Source organism: Lissotriton helveticus, chromosome 7 (genome assembly GCF_964261635.1).
Source record: "Lissotriton helveticus chromosome 7, aLisHel1.1, whole genome shotgun sequence".
Lineage (NCBI taxonomy): Eukaryota > Metazoa > Chordata > Amphibia > Caudata > Salamandridae > Lissotriton > Lissotriton helveticus.
In genome coordinates this window covers 758,250,079-758,267,551 of record NC_136068.1, presented here as the reverse complement: position 1 = coordinate 758,267,551, position 17,473 = coordinate 758,250,079, and the positions used below count along the sequence as shown (strand labels likewise).

Genomic DNA, 17,473 nt, shown 5'->3' with positions numbered 1-17,473 from the left:
GAGTCATCAGCCTTCAAGAATGGACACAGGCGTATGAGGAAGACCAGACATTGGAAGAGGTGAAAATATACATCACCCAAGGATGGCTGGACAAGAGACACATCCAGAGAGAACTCAATCCATACTTCGAAGTAAGGGAAGAACTATCATTGGACAACCAAGGAATATTCGTGTATAGAGGTGAGAAGGTTATCCCCCCGACAAGCATCATACCCAGACTGCTGGACATGCTACACGAAGGGCACCTGGGCATCGGAAAACTCAAACTGCGGTCCAAGCAAGACTATTGGTGGCCAGGGATGGATATAAGAGCAGAACGGCATGTAAGGGAGTGCGCGAGGTGCCAAGGTGCAGACAAGACACTCAAACCACTGCGCCCAGCATTGGGTACTTTTGAAACGCCAAGAAATCCATGGGAAAAGTTGTCAGTTGATATCTTAGGCCCGATCCTAGACACACAAGGAGTCCAGAAGTACGTGTGTGTCCTTGTCGACAAATTTTCGAAATGGCCAGAAGTGAAGATAGAGGAAGCCATGGACACTGACACAATAGTAAAGTTTTTGGCAGACACCTTTGTGAGGGAGGGCATACCCAAGTCCATCCTCAGTGACAATGGGCCCCAATTCAGATCGGTAAAATGGGACAACTTCATGCAAAGAAATGGCATCCTGGCGAAACACACATCCATTTACCACCCGGCGGGAAACGGCCAAGTGGAACGCTTCAACAGGGTAGTGATGGGATCAATCCAAGCGGCCATCTTGGACAACAAAGACTGGGAGAAGGACATTTGGCACATGTTATGGGCATACAGGATCACTCCCACAGGCACGGGCTATAGCCCCTTTCAGTTATTGCGCGGCCGGGAACCATTCACCCAGGACAACCGAGTATGGAAAGAAAAAACGATAGTAAGCGAATGGTCCCCCGCCGTGGTGCGTGCCAACATAGAGAAAGCTCAGGCAGTATACACAAGACATTACAACGAGCGGAGGAATGTGCGTGACACAGAGCTCAAAGAAGGAGAATGGGTGAGAGTAAAGTTGCCCACACTACAAAGAAAGGGAGAGAGCAAATACAGCAAGCCCATGCAGGTGAAGGAAATTAAGGGCAGAGCGGCCAGATTGAGTGACGGCAACATATGGTCACAGGACCGCATGGCTAGATGCAATAAGATCCTAACTTGGGACTATGGAAGAGCAGGTGAAGAAGAAGAAGAGAATGAGTTCGGGCAACAGGAACATCAGGAGAATGAACTTGCCCTGGGAGGAGGAGAACAACGACAAGTGGAAGCAAGGAGCATCGAGCAGGAGATAAGAGCTGATGAGAATGGCGGTGACAGAAATGGACAAGGAGAGGCAAGAGGAAGCAGAAGGAACGGCGAGGAAGAGAACCACACCACCCCAGTAAGACAGACTCGGAGTGGCAGAGTGGTGGTGAAGCCCACGAGGTTCAGAGACTATGATCTGAGCGACGGACTGTAAGTTACAAATGTTTGTGTGGAAAAAAGGGAGATATGTAGAGACGGTCTAGTTTATGCACGTCACGTCGGCGACGTGACGTGTGGGCGGCCATCATTGGCTGCGCACGCAGAGGCGTGCGAGGGGCGCGAAGAGCGCGAACAGTCAGAGCAGAGCCGGCATAAGGGTAGAGGCTCAGCGCTCTTTAGGAGATAACGAGAAATAAAAGCAGTTAACACAGCCTGGCTCCAGAGTCCTTATTGGTACATACCTGCATCATTACAATGCGCTTGTTTGGTCAGCACAAACACCTATCCCTGATATAATTAATGAGCCCTAACTTCGCCTATATAGTGTGGGAGCATGACTTATTGCATTGAAAAATACCACAAAACTGACCGCCATATTGAAAAACGAAAAGCACTGATCCTCATAAATGGGGAAGAGTACTGTCAAAATTCATAGCAAATTTAAGTTCAGACAAATAAATAAAAACACATATTTCAATGTATATGCCGATAGTTACAAGTAAAACAAGAAAAGTATAACGGGTTAGGGGACAGGATGTGTAAATCTATACACCAAGCATATCCATTGATTCCACTATTGTGTTGCGCATTAGAATGCAAACATTCGCAATATTGAATAAATATTCAAAATTGTACAGAAATTGTTCTCCAAGAAATATCCAGTAGAAATTATTTTTAGTAGATAGACAAATCAGAAACATCGCTGGAGATTGGTGAAAAGCCAAAAGGAAAACAAAACAATCAACCACCTTGATTCTGTGGCAAACATAATATGCAACCTTACTGTGTCGGAGTCGATAGTTATAACTAATAAACCGATTTGCTGAGAGGCTAGAATATCTTTCCCAATTGGTACTCAATGAGATCTAGGCATACCATACAGTAATATAGCGTAGCTGAGTCCCCAAACGAACACATTATTGTGAAAAGTAATGCATCTCCCCAGCAGTATTATGCCCAACAGGGTAGCTCTAAGGCGACAAATCCAATTGGACTCAGTCTGCCTCTACAGAAGCTCCCCACTACCATCTCTTCTGTTCATAGAGACATGACCAATTGCATGAAACTAAAAGGTGAGATCATCTGGATGTTCCCCATAGCAGTGATCTGTTAGTGGATATCTGTCATCCCTATTTTTGAGTGCCCTATGATGTTCTTGTATCCTTGGTTAAAGGCACCGTATCGTGCTACCAACATAGATAGTACCACACTTACAGCCGATTACATAGACCACATAGGTGGTATTGCAGTTAACAAAATGCCCAATTCTGACTGTTTCGATGAGTTATATCTAAACGTCTTAATTTTGTTCCTTCCCCCATGGGCACACACTACACATCCCACAGGTATAGAAATCCTTTGGCTTCAGTGGTAACCATGTTTCTGTGTTTTTGGGGTTAACAACATAGCTTGGACATAGAGAGTTTCCCAGTGACATCCCCCTCGTGTATTTGATGGATGGCCTGTTGCCAATAGGACCCCTGAGCCCAGGGATTTCTGTCAAGAGGTGCTAACTTTGTGGCTATTCAGGCTGATGACACCACTGATGTGGCCACTAAAACACAGTCTGTACTGATCTTTAGGGTACCTTGACAATGACAGCAAAGTTGTTGAGGGGTTCTATGGTTTCACACATTTAAGAGACTCTATTGTAGAAAGCATTTTTTCAGCTATTCTACATGAACTAAGCGTGAATTTTCCAGAGCAGCCTCAAAAACAAAAACTGATTGCACAAAGATATGATGGTGCTGCAGTATTGAGTGGAATCAACGGTGGAGTACAAATAGAAAATTAGAGATGTTTACCCTAATGCCCATTATGTGCATTGTTATGCACACCAACTTAATCTTATTATGCAACAAGCAGTAGGAAATATGTCTGAGGCACAGATATTCTTTATGGATGTAGGAGGAATGGCAGCATTCTTCTCATGTTCCCCCAAAAGAACAGAGGTACTTCATACGAATGTCAACAGAAGGATCCCAACTCATTGGTATTTTCACATACATACAATCAGCCTAATATACCAATGTAGGGACATTGAGAAATGTTTCGACACCATAGACACCATAGAAGCCAATAATGACTTTGAATTCAAAAGTCGGAATGAGGCCTTTGATAGAACACTGCAAGACAGAGAGTTCTAGTTTTTGATGTTTTTGTTTCATGAAATAATGCCTCATGTTGATGTACTTTATAACAAATTATAAAAACGTGAAATAGATACTGTCTTTGTGGAAAGAGCTATCACCAACTTTGTAACTGAAGGGGTTGACAATTTAGGTAGCAGACTTTCAAATGATTCTAGTTTCTCTAACTGCAGAAAAAAAATCAGCAGTCTGGTCCGAATTGCAAAAGAGACACGTGAAAATATAATTGTGCAGGCAAAGGAACTTTTTTATTTTACAATGCATTTTTCTGAGTGCCACAGTACTACAAAGTAATCAGTTTGCAAAATATGATAATTTCTTCCCTGAGCAAGCACTGAATAAGGCTGTGGAAGCCTATGCTCAACGAAAAGGATCATAGAACTGAATTAACTGTACTGTATAAAATGAATGTATATCGGCAGGCCACTGGTGCAATTTCTTTGGTTGCTTAATTCAGAACCTTAACATGCAAACATCACTTACAGAGACATTGGCTTTACTAAAATTAGTCATTACCACTCTGATGACAACAGCAGAGGTGGAATGATGTTTTTCCACTTTCCACAGAATTAAGACTTTCCTGAGGAACACCATGATTGAGGAAAGACTGAATGCTTTAGCAATGCTCTCTATAGAGGAGACCTAGTTAAAAGAATCCCCGACTTTAACGTTCAAGTTGTTGAGAAGTTCGCTGCTAATAAAGACAGACTTGATGATTTTGTCTATAAAAAGTGAACAATATGTTGAATGCTGCTAGTTTGTGACGTGCTTAGTTATTTGTTAAATAAAAAACATCTGTGAGGTACTTAGCAATGGAATGTATCGCGAAGTCTGTTACGAAGTTCTGTGGTTATACTGATTAAGCAGCTACCTATGTTATATGACATCTCTTTATTAATGTAATAACTGCACTTTCACAATTGCTTTTCAACCTTCCTGCTTTTTCAAATTTGCTTGAAAATGCACCATCAGTTTACTCTTTTTTCAAAAACATTTCATGGGGAGAACCTCACTGAACCCCCGTAGGTTGTTTCGGCTCACTAGCTACGCTCGCACGCTGTGGTTCAGTCCGACAATAATTTTATGCCCTACAACATTCAAATGTCACCAGCCACCACTGGTAACTGTACAAATCTCCTCAGGAGAACGCTGTCATGGCTTTGGCTTTTGAGGATCCTTCTTATGACATCTGCAAACAAGCTTTGGCGCATGAACCCCAGTGACAGGCTCCCATGAATTCTACTCTGGTCCATAACCTTTCCAGGATATCAAGTACCTCTTCTGTAGGAGTCAAAAACGTCTTTGACTTTGAATTCAAGTTCTGTTATATTTCATATCAGGACCCTAATATAGGTCCAGGGAACATTGTATACTTTCCCTACATCATGTCTCCTTCATTTCATATGAACAAGCCTTATAAGGACATAACTCCTGATAAGGACATACTGCCTTATAGGGACTGAATGCCTTACAAGGACTCAGGGACATGGACTTGGACTAGTTTGTTTTGGACACTGTTTTCCGTCAGGGGCAAGAAGTTATTATCAACCCTATATATACTTGTTGTGATCCTTTTGTTGCGATCCTTTTTCCCCGCTGCCTTTGTATTTAATTTGACCCAATGCTCTGTTCCCTATGTATATCTTCTTGTGTCCCACCAGTTACACAACATTTTCAAGAATGTAAATGCCCGACTAGTAACTGATCAAGAGATTAGTCCACTAATGTTAGTGAGTATAGGAAATAACTTTCATGTTCCCTCTAGTGCATAGCGATGTCTTCAGCTAATGTTAAAAGGTCTATCTGTGGAAATCGCAGAATTTACCGTAAGCATAAGCTGATTGAAGCCATTTTGTTTGTGGCATCCATTTGCATTAGACATGTGTTAGCCATGTGCTTCTTGCGCCTTTTGCCTGCTTTTCTATTCTGTTTGAGTCATCAACTATAGTTAACTCCTTCGGTACTGAGCCAGAGCACTGTGCATGCTCAAAAAGGCCTGTAGCTGCTAGAATGCACCTGTCTTAGACTTTAACTGTCAGGCTATTCCAACTGAAGTAAGCTGTACATCTCCCCTACCACTTTGTTGACAAAGCAATTTCTGTATGCTCATGTTAGTCAATAACTATTCCTGTATATACCTGTACCTCCTCTTTGAGTCTCTATGCTTACTCAGCGGTAAATAGGGTATAAAAGACCCTTGGTTTCTGTATTCTATGGACTACCTCCTATAGTGGCCTGAGGGTACTGTATTGAAGTAGTCCCACTCATGAGAGATTAATAAACTTGTTCTATGATATTCCAGCTTCCATGCCGATCTTTACTTTGTTGGTTTGAGAACCAGTGGACAGATAAGGGTGAACCCCTGCACCGGTGGGCCCCTAAAAAGGATCATTTCCACAACAATATCCGGGGGTATACTTCACCTCTCCTGTCCATGCACAAGGTTTAATCCCCGACGTCTTCCTCATACTAAATCAATAGCTAAACACACACTTGGACTGTATAAATACAGCACCTCTTTCTATGAGAAAGCAGGAGGGACCGAGACTTCCCACCGACACACTGACCAGAGACACTGCGGCTCCAACATGCAACCGCTCCAGCTGACAGTGGTCAGACTATCCCTTGCGGGGTGTCCAACTCAAGTCCAGGATGAAGTCCCACACTCTCACTATTCAGGTAATGGGTTTCGACTAAATCGTAGTGGGATTCTTGGCTCTTAGACTCTTAGACTATTACACTCTTAAGCTTATTAGCTCTTTCCCACCTATTCACATGCTAGATACACTCAGGTACATCTAGACAGGCATCTTATGAGTAATCACTTTATTTTATAAATGCATTTTATCTTCATGTATATGTTCATGACTATTGAAAAATGGTAGAGCTGTACTATTCCTTTTTATTCACTGTACTGCTGATCCTATATCTCTGCTACTGTGTTACAGTTGTAGCAGCACATATATTTTACATGAGAAGAACAATGGTACAATAAATTCTTATTGTAAATACACCCAATTGTTACTTCTGTTTATCTCTCTGAGAGAAAATGAATAAGCACGAGTGACTGAATGAAAAGTAGTATATTGTTTCCACTAGTCTGAGAAATCAGAGTTTGTTGTGTTCTGTGGTTGCCAGAAGATAATCTCTCTGTAGAAGGAGATTGTAGTGGCACTTTGAGAGCTAGCTAATGCCAAATAGGTGAACATACTCGGCGGGGGTGTACAGAGTCAGTCTGGCACCAGACCCACAGTATATGTTATCCACAAATGTGCAGGTTCTGCATGAAGGGTGCAATAGGAACTACACTACAGTTCCCGATTTACCCAGTTCGGTGAGGACATCTTCTTAACAGGTATAAAGGATTGTTTAACCAGTGATACATGGAACAAGGGATGGATTTGCATATGTTTTATCAAAGCTAACTTTACAGTCACCTGATTGATTACCTTCAGGATCTTATAAGGCCCTATATATATCATGGGTTGAAGACACTATACTTCCTGAAATTAATTTTTCTGGTCGAAAGTCATACCCAATCTCCTTTCTTATAGGATTGTTCCTTTCACCTATAGATATCTTCATATCTTTTATATCTGTGTTTTGCTTCTATTACATTCTCTCTAGTGTCTTTCAGGGTTCTTTGAATAAAATGTACCCAATCCTGCACCTCTAGGAGTTTATGAGCCCCCTGAGGATGTAAAAATGGAATGAACCTAGGATGAAATCAATATGTACTGAAATATGGAGCAATTCTTGTGGGAGGTGCTCACACAAAATGAGACAGCTCCGCACGGTTGCAGGACCTACATGATATTAGACGAGTGTCGAACCTCAGTGTACAGGGAGGGTCCTGAACCTCCTGCCCTACTGTTCTCCCCACTCACTCTGATTTACTTCTGTGTTGTGGCACACAGTGTGGACAGCTGGAAGCGAAAGCTGCGCAGCATGAAGGACAAACCTGGATTAGTATGCACATGGTGACCAATGCTGTTATAATTATAATGATCACCTCCAATATCCAAGATCCTCAGTTTCCCAGCCATAGAATAACATTTTTCCACATGCTTCCTGTGTGTATGTTGTGTGCTTCATCTGTAATTGTGTTTATGTTATGTATCGCATTGTTTATATTGCGGCTATTGTCAGGTATATATGAACAGTACACCTGTTTGATGACGTGGCAGACTCCACCCTCTTTGGCCAGGATGATGTCTAACGCAACCCAGTTCTGCAGCACTACAGCCCTCATGGCAGTTAGTTCTTTAGTGATGTTTCCTACGGCTGCTTCTGTTGAATCTGCTAGATCCTCAATCATGAATGCTAGCTGGTGTATCCTTATTGAGGTGTATATCATTCCTGCACCAGGCACCATTACCCCTAGACCTGTCATCAAGTTATCCTCCCATTCTGCCATCCTCCTAACCCTTACAAGCCGGTACCCTGGGTCCTCAACCTGAAGTAGATCAGTGAAATGGGTAATTTGGGGCAGAATGGAAACAAGGTAGCAACTATCATACTATCCCGGGGGCAAATAGAAGTATGCCCATTGGCCATAGGCAAAGAACAGTCCCTTGTAACCCACTAGTCTAGGTGAGGACCGCTGATCTCGCTCCCTAATCCGTGATAGATTTGTTATGTGTGTGCAGTTATTTCACCAACAAAAATTGATGGGATTGTTGAGTATTCTCCTTCTGAAAGTCCTAGGCCTTCATTATTTCTTTCCTCACATTATCTTAATCCTTGCTCACCGTTTGCTAATTCTGCAATGGTACACCAGAAACTGCATACCTTCCATTCTTCCCGTCTTTGAGTAGTTGTAATAGTGTGCATGGTGGATTAGGTAGGCACATCTGCACGGCTGGCTGTTTAGGGGCCGTTGTTTTATCATTCTGAACGCAGGTTGGTGCTGTAGGCTAGTGTCTTATCCTAAATATTGGTATTTGTATCTCAGCCCCCTGTCTTTCCATTCCTCATTCCTAGACGTTTTGTCAAATGTGTTGAGCATTGCCTGATCCCTTTTTGTTGGTTGCATGTTCATGTACGGCACTCTCTGTGTCTTAGACCTTGCTGTTGCCTGCCCTGTAACTGTCTCGCCCTTTCTAGGAAGTGCAACACCTATGGACAGGTTATGCTGCCTGAAAAGCATGTCATGCATTAGGACACATCCTACACATTTTGAAAAGGGTATCACATTGTAACTCATGCTCTGGTCAGTGTCTGTTGGTAAGTGTGTGCAAACATAACATCCTGATATGTGCATAATACGTACATACATTTTTATCATTTCAACATATTGATTACCCTGATACTCATCCCATAGTTTCCATTTTCCTTCTCCTTTAATGTCAACCTCCCCCAAAATGTCTTGCTCAGTCGTGTTCATTTTCCTATCTCTTTCTTTCTATTATGTTTTAGTCACTCCATCTCCCACCTGGCCATTAAGGAATGGTATTTCAACATCTTTTGCATATTTTATTATTGTTAGACCTGGTATCATTGACGTGAGTCTCCCTTCCATTTTTTTCTGATTGCCTCCTCTGTTTCTTATCTGTTTGCTGGTTTTATATGCTTTGGGCACTGTACCACTGCTATTCCGTGCCACAGTGCAAGTGTTCCCTATGTTAAATTGCTGTACTAATTAGTGACTCCATGATTGAGTTATTTGATTTACTTGTCAGACCCTAGTACAGTGCAACATGTGTGCCTGGGGCTTGTAAATCAAATGCTGCTGGTGGGCTTGCAGCACTGGTTGTGCCACCCACAGAAGCAGCTTGTAAAGTGTGTCTCAGTCCTGCCATTGCAGAGCCTATGTGCAGTCTGTGACTGCCATGTCGACTTGGCAAGTTCACTCACTTACCAGTGCCTAAACCTTCCATTTTGTTCATGTCAGGCACCGCTAAGGTAGGCCCAAGGGCAGGGTGTATTGTATGTATAAGATAGGACATGCCCTGGTGTGTGTATCATGTCCTAATAGTGAATTGCACCCATTTTCGTTTTTCACTATTGCAAGGCTACCTGTTCCCCATAGGCTAGAATGGACAGTTTGATTATTACATCTTATAATTTTGACTGAGTCAGGGAACATGGTGGAAATTCGAGTTTAGTATGCCTGAACTCAGAATGATAAAATACATCTTTTAGAGAAGTTGGTTTTAACATTCTGTGTTTGAAAATACCCCTTTAGAAAGTAGGTATTTTATTGCCTAACTATCCAAGCCTACCTCTGCTAGGTTGTGTATTCCTTGTCTGGAGTTTGAGTGACAGGAGCTGGGGGATTCCAGGAGACAGGGTGAGTCTGCACAGTGCTGAATAGAGAGATCTGCATCTAGATGGGTGGGAGGAGTTGCACCTGGGACCTGAACAGGGCTGTGCCTTCCCCCCACAATGCTGGCTCCACCTCCTGCGGTGTGTCTGATGTCCCTGGCCTACACTGTGAAAGGAAAGAAGGAGTCTTGTCAACAAAGTGCTCCAGGACTGACCAGAACTTGTTTCAACTAGTAAGAGGCCTCTCTGCCTCCAGAGGACAACTAAAATTGGAGTATAAATATGGGGACCCAGACCCCAAGACTTTAGATCAGTTCTGGGAACAAGACAAACCTTTGCCAAGGAGAAGAACCAAGAAAGCTGCAGGAGTTTGGACTGCCCCTATGCCAGTGTGCTGTTTGCTGGGTTGGCCTGCAGTGGTCTCTTCATTGCCAAGGAAAGGAGGAGGAACTTTTACTTTCATCATCTTGCAGACTATTACTCCAAGGGCTTGATTTGAGCTTGCCTAGTGACCAAAGTCCCAGGGATACCAGACTTCACCCCCTTCTGTTTGCCTGCATCTGGAACTTGCTGTTCTAGTGCTACAGAAGGAATCTGCCATACCGACACAAGTGAGCGATGCCATAATCTGCACCGAAGTCGTGAGCGCTGCTCCGACTTGCAACGTAGACCCGACACCGGCCGCCGTGCCACATCGACACCAGCGAACGACATCGTTTGCCTGCCATAGCTGTGAGTGCTGCTCCGTCTTGCAACGTAGGCCCGACGCCTGCTGCTGTGCCGCACCGACTCCAAAGCCGACATCATCGTTGTTAGACCTGGCACCATTGGAGTGGGTCTCCCTTCCATTTTTTGTGCTGTTGCCTCATGTATTTCTGCTGGTGTTAGATTCTTTGGGCACTGTGCCACTGCTATTCAGTGCCTCAGTGCAAGTGCTCCCTATTGTAAATTGATGTATTAATCAGTGGTTCCATGTTTGGCTATTTTGGTTTACTTGTCAGACCCTAGTCTAGTGCACTGAGTGTGCCAGGGCGTGTAATCCAAATGCTGCTGATGGGCCTGCAGCACTGGTTGTGCCACCCACAGAAGCAGCCTTGTAAAATGTGTCGAAGGTCTGCCATTGCAGAGCCTGCGTGCAGTCTGGTACTGTCATGCTGACTGGGCAAGTGCACCCACTTCCCATTCCCTAAACCTTCCCGTTTCTTCATATTAGTCACCCCTATGGTAGGCCCAAAGGCAGGGTGCATTGTAAGTATAAGGTAGGACAAGCCCTGGTGTGTGTGGCATGTCCTAATAGTGAATTACATCCATTTTCGTTTTTCACTATTGCATGGCTACCTGTTCTCCATAGGCCAGAATGGGCTGTTAGAATTGTTTCATTTTATAATCCTAACAGGCTCAGAGAACATGGTAGAAATTCAATTTTTGGATGCCTGAACTCAGAATAATAAAATACATCTTTTAGTGAAGTTTATTTTAATACTCTGTGTTTGAAAATACCACTTTTAGAAAGTATGTATTTGCTTATCTAACCATTCAAAATTGCCTCTGCTAGGATGTGTATTCCTATGTCTGGTTTCTGTGAGTGACAGGGCTGGGGAATTCCAGGAGACAGGCTGAGTCACCCAGTGGTGAATAGAGAGATCTGCATCGGGATGGGAGGGAGGAGGGCACCTGAACCTTGTATAGGGGTGTGCCTGCCTTCCACAATGCTGGCTCCACCCCCTGGGGAGCGGCTCATGTCTCTGCCCTGCACACTGAAAGAAGAGAAGGAGTCCTGTCAAGAAAGTGCTCCAGGACTGTACTTGCCTTCCACAATGCTGGCTCCGCCTCCTGTGGGGCGTCTGATGTTTCTGCCCTGCACTGTGAAAGGAAAGGAGAAGTCTGGTAAACAAAGTGCTTAGGAACTGGTTCGGACTAGGCACAGGCCCCTCTCCCCTCAGAGAACAAAGGATTTTGGGGTATAAATATTGGGACCCTGCTCCCAAGAAATTAGATTACTTTTGGACTACAAGAAGAAACCTTTACTGAGGAGAGGAACCTGAAGAAACAGAGGAGAGACTATTCCCAAGCTGAACTGCTGCTTGGGGTATTGGCCTGCAGGGGTTGCCTTACTGCCAAAGGAAGGAGAAAGGAAACTCTGTGTACTTTGCTATTAACTTGTGAAGGATCTCCAAGGGCTTGGAAAAGTGCTTGCCTCCTGCTGAAGTCTTAAGGACAACAGACTTCACCCCCCAGCTCCCCAGAGTTCTTTTGGAAGTGCCTGGTGCTGTTTTGGGCCTTCTGAGGAACTGCTTGTCGCAAGGAGCTGGAAGCGCGACTCAACGGGAAGAAGTGTGTCGCCGTCGCAGTGACTGCCATCACAACTCCGGAGAAAGGAGGGTGTCGCCGCTGGAACTGTCGCACTGCACCGCATTGGAGAGAAGCGTGCCGCATTGAAGAGGAAGCGTGTCGCCGCCGCTGCTTCTGCAGTCGCAACTCCGAAGAAGGAGGCTGTCGCCGCTGTGGTTGTCGCACTGCACCGCATCAGGAGAAGAATCCCGCAACGAGGTCGGAGCGCGTCGCCATCGCTGTGCCTGCCATCGCAACTCCGGAGAAAGGAGGGTGTCGCCGATGGAACTGTCATACTGCACCGCATTGACCAAGAGCACCTCGCATTCCCAAGAAGCGCGCCGCCGTCGGAGCTGCTGCCATCGCATCTTGGATGTCGCCGCTGTCGTTGTCACATCGAGCGGAAGCTTCACGCATCCCTGAGAAGAGCGTCGCCCCTGGAGCGGTTGCCGTTGCATCGTAAGGGTGTCGCCGCTGCAGTCCACGCACCGAACCAAGAGTTTCTCGCTTCCCCAGAGAAGCGTGCCGCATCTGGAAGATCTTCACATCTTTATTTCTTTGCACCTGAACTTTGACGCATTTCCCATCGCAGCGACATTGCCTGTCGTGGAAGCGCAACGCAACTTAAGGTACATTGACACAGAGTGTGGCATCTAAGAACTGAACTGAACTAAGCTTAAATCTACCATCTTAAAGTAATCCTAGTGTGTATTTTTGTCGTTTATGGTCTTGTGGTAACTCTATATAAAGTCTACTTATTTTTTATATAAAACCTGTGTGTTGTCCATTTGTAGTGTTGTCACTGGGTTACTGTATGTGGTCACAACTGCTTAACTTACAACGCTCGCGCCAGACAACCTAGAGGGTGAGCAGGGGTTATTTTAGGTGTGTAATCCCCCTTTCCCTGACTAGAGGAGAGGGTCCCTATTTGTCACTAGTGGTATACAACTGTTACAACGCATTTTTTACCACGCAATACCATAACCACGCATCTTTTACCACGCAAATACTTTTACCACGCATACATTTACAACGCATACTTTTACAACGCATATATTATTACAACGCATGTACTTTACAACGCATTTTTAATGTAAATGTAGTTTTTTTTTAAAAATAATTTTGATAATAATTAAATTAATAGTAATATATTTAATGTGTAATATTATTTTGATTTTTTTTTAAAATATAATAAAAAGTAATATTTATATTTTTGATAAAAATTTAAAAATATTTTAATTAATATGTTAATTAATTAATTTAATTAATAATAATATATTTAATATATAATATTATCTGTTATTATTTTTGCATATAATTATTATAATTTTAGAAATGAATTAATTAATAAAAATTAAATTTATTTATTTATTAATAATGAAATATATTTTAAAAGTAAGTATGATAAGAGTTACTATATATTGGTATTAATTTATTTGATTTTATTAGTATTATATTTAATTTCAAAATAATTTATAGTAATTTATATAAATAATATAATTTTAAATTTTTAATTGAATTTTATTACAATGTGTATAATTTTATCAAAATATAAAAATAATGAAAATAATTATTTATCATTATTTAATGTAAATTAAACATTAATAAATTACTCTAAAGCTTATTGAATAATTAGTAATATTTATGTTTTTTTAGATAAAATTGTAAAAATATTTTAATTAATATTTTAATTAATTAATTTAATTAATATTAATATATTTAATTTGAAATAATATATGATATTATTTTTAAATATAAATATTGTAATTTTAGACATGAATTAATTAATTAAAATTAAATTTATTTATTTATTAATATCGAAATATATTTTAAAAATAAGTATGATAAGAGTTACTATATATTGGTATTATTTTATTTGATTTTATAAGTATTATATGTAATTTCAAAATAATTTATAGTAATTTAATTAAAAATATAATTTTAAAATTTTAATTTAATTTTATTACAATGTCTATAATTTTATCAACATATAAAAATAATGTAAACAATTATTTATCATTATTTAATGTAAATTAAACATTAATAAATTACTCTAAACCTTATTGAAAATTTTGGTTCCCACGGTTTAACACTGTTTTCTATGGTAAAAATTGTCCTTCATTTATTTCTATGACATTGCATATGGGTCCCGCGATACAGTTATAGGATGAATTAAAGAAGAGGATAGACTGAGAAAAGAAAGGAAAAGAATCAAGAAAACAGGTAAGGAGACATGATAGTTAATATATATAAAATTTAGTCAATTAATTATATACAGAATAAATAAATTAATACAAACAACAGATGCAGAAATTTAATTGAGAATTTTATTAATCACAAATATATTTTTTATTTAAAGTAGTTTTTTTATTATATTTATTACATATTTTTTAAACATTTTAGACAAAATGTACAATTTATTAAAAAATAAAACAAAGTAATAATATTCTTTAAAAAAGTAGTCCCTTTATTTTCGTTGTAGGCATCCATGACGTCATGACGTTAACGTGTGCGTAAGCGGCCATTTTGAAGAGCATCGTTGGAGGAAGCAGCAGGAAGCTGATCTGCGTTCAGGTAGGAAACTTTTTATACTTTATTATAAAGTAAAATAGTTATAAAGGAACACATTTATTGTAAGGGAAGTATAAGTTGAGGTTGCTCTTAAAAAAAAGATGTTATAGAACTTATAAATGCATGTCGCTAATCATATATCGAGAATATGTCTAAGTCGGGTTCCATGTTGAAAAAAAGACATGTATATTTCATTTCAAAAAAGCTAAATTACATTTTAAACATGTCAAAAGATGTTTACGTTTATGCTACATGTATTTTTGATGAATTGTTTGTTTAAAAATGCATTTTTGAATGTTCCGAAATATTATGGAAAATATAAGAGAGAGGAATTTGAGGTTAGTATATTGTTTAAAAAAGCTTCTTTGAAAAAGAATGATTGATTTATTTTTGATTTTGGCAAATGGATTGGGCATTTTGTTCGTATTTTTTCAAAACGGAAAAAAAAATTAGCGAACTTTGTTTGATTTTGGTTGATTTTTTTGGTTAAAGTTGGTAGATAGAAAGTTATGTTTCCTTTTTCTTGGTTTTATTGTGGACAGAGATTCTGATTGATTCATTTGAGAGATGTAATTATCAGAATTAGATTGAATTTAGGGATTACGTGTTTGTGAACTTTGAATTGATTTTGAGCAGTGATTCATTTAAGAAAATATTTGTAAAATATTATGCATTTTAATAATTTTGCAATGCGAAAATACTTTACAAGAATATGCAACCATTTATTTCATCTGAATAATATGGAGTGCTATGTTTCATAATAATTTTGAAAAATGTAGTTTCTAAATATTTTTTAATAATAATTGCACTCGTTAGAAAAAATAAAGTTTTTGCAATGTATGAAAAAAATATAAATATTTTATTCGGACATATTTGTATAGGATATTTAAAAACATCAATTCAGAAAAAATACAAAAAAAATTTGGAAATTTTTATCCATTTGCCTTTAACCCCTTCGATGCTTATGACGGAACGGTTCCGTCATGAGCGTCGGTTGAGCTGTGCTCATGACGGAACCGTTCCGTCATGACTCCGCCCGCGCAAGGCGGAGTCAGCATGGGCGGGGAATTCGCGCCGCACTCATGCGGTTAAAAAAGGGTAGTTGTAGAAGCTTTATTAAAACATTTTTTTGAGGTACAGAATAGAAAAAAAGAGTTTGCAGAATTTATCAATAATGCATTTTTAAAAATTCCTGAAAGGTAAAAAATTACTAAATAACTTTTAACAAATTGGTTTTATCACCAATTAGTAGAAAAACACTCAAAAGTATTGTATTATAGAGTGTATAAAAAAAATTCAAAAAAAAGAAACCCGACTTGTTTTTGGAAAAAGTATTTTTTATTAAAAAAAAAAAAAGCCAATTTAAAATTTCATGAGGTATTAATTTTTGGGCAAAGCAGGAAAGTAATGTAAAGGTGAATATTAAAAAGAGAGAATGTTAGCAAGATTTTCCAAGTAATCCAAAGCCACGCACAACGAAAACTGTTGCAATAATCCCAATAGTCGTTCAGACATTTCTTTTGTTTTTTGAGTAATTCGTGAGTTTAGTTTACCTGTGAGAGTTTGAGAAATTCTCATTTCTTGGAAACTTTGCTCCTTCTTCAAAGTTTCCAAAAAAGAGTAGAAATTTGGGTGGTGTTTTCCAATTAAATGGTTGAAGGAGTTATGCCATCCCTCTATGGCATTATTTGTTTTGGCCTCTCCCTGTCAGCAACTCGAATAACAGTTCCACCACTCCACATGGAAACGTGGCTTCCTCCTGCGACCCGATCTGCTTAGGTGTCCAATCCATGTGTCTTCCATATAATTTAGAATGGGTGCCAATTTTTCTTCATTTGTTAAATAATAATCAGATTCTATAATGGCAGTGTAGTATTCGTCTACACTTTGGGGAGGCACAAAACAAAGAGCAGTTAATTTTTTTAATTCAACCTGTAGTTTGCTGTTTGATGAATATTCTGTAACAAGGGGTGTTTTTTGTAATTTACGCCAGAATGCCTGGGAAAAATGGAAAAAACACCCCTGAATTTGGGTATCCGTGTACATTTTGGAGATCACATTGATCGTGCTCAATTCAAAATCAATAATTATTTTCCTAGGACTTTGGTGAGTTTTGGATTTAATAACATACAAAAATTCTGTGTATGTTGCAGAAGTTTTATCAGGCAGCAAACTATATACTAGGGGGATTACACTATTGTTAATTTTAGCATGTATTGTATAAATTCGGGTAAATGGATGGGGTGTGCTTTTAAACGTCCCATCCATCATCCAAATTTCACTGCTTTCCAGTTTTACAAGGTTACGGGGAGTACTAAATATTAATATACGTTTCTGAGGGTTTTCATTGTCATGTAAAAGGAAAGATTCATCAGAAAAAGATATTGTAAGTTCATGAGGTATAACTATGTCAGAAAAGGTATGTGGTGTATTAGTTTGGGTATTACTTGCCTGCTTTTGACGTTGAATTATTCTACGCAAATTATGGATGGTAGGCATATTACTTGCTATATGTGTAGGGACATGTTGAGCAACCTCTCTTAAAATTGTTCCTGTAGAATCATTGGAGGTGCTTGCCATTACTTTCATCTCCTTTACTGTTTCTCTTACATCAACCTCCATTGCAGAGGCAGAGTGGTTATGGTCAGTTGTTCTTACAATAATA

General features: G+C 40.0%; 1 long non-coding RNA gene across 1 annotated transcript in view; it reads left to right on the top strand.

Moving 5' to 3' along the window:
* The window catches only part of LOC144769267 (uncharacterized), a 386,313-nt gene that overhangs the window by 35,439 nt on the left and 333,401 nt on the right, over positions 1–17,473 (top strand). The gene's annotated exons all lie outside the window — the stretch shown is intronic.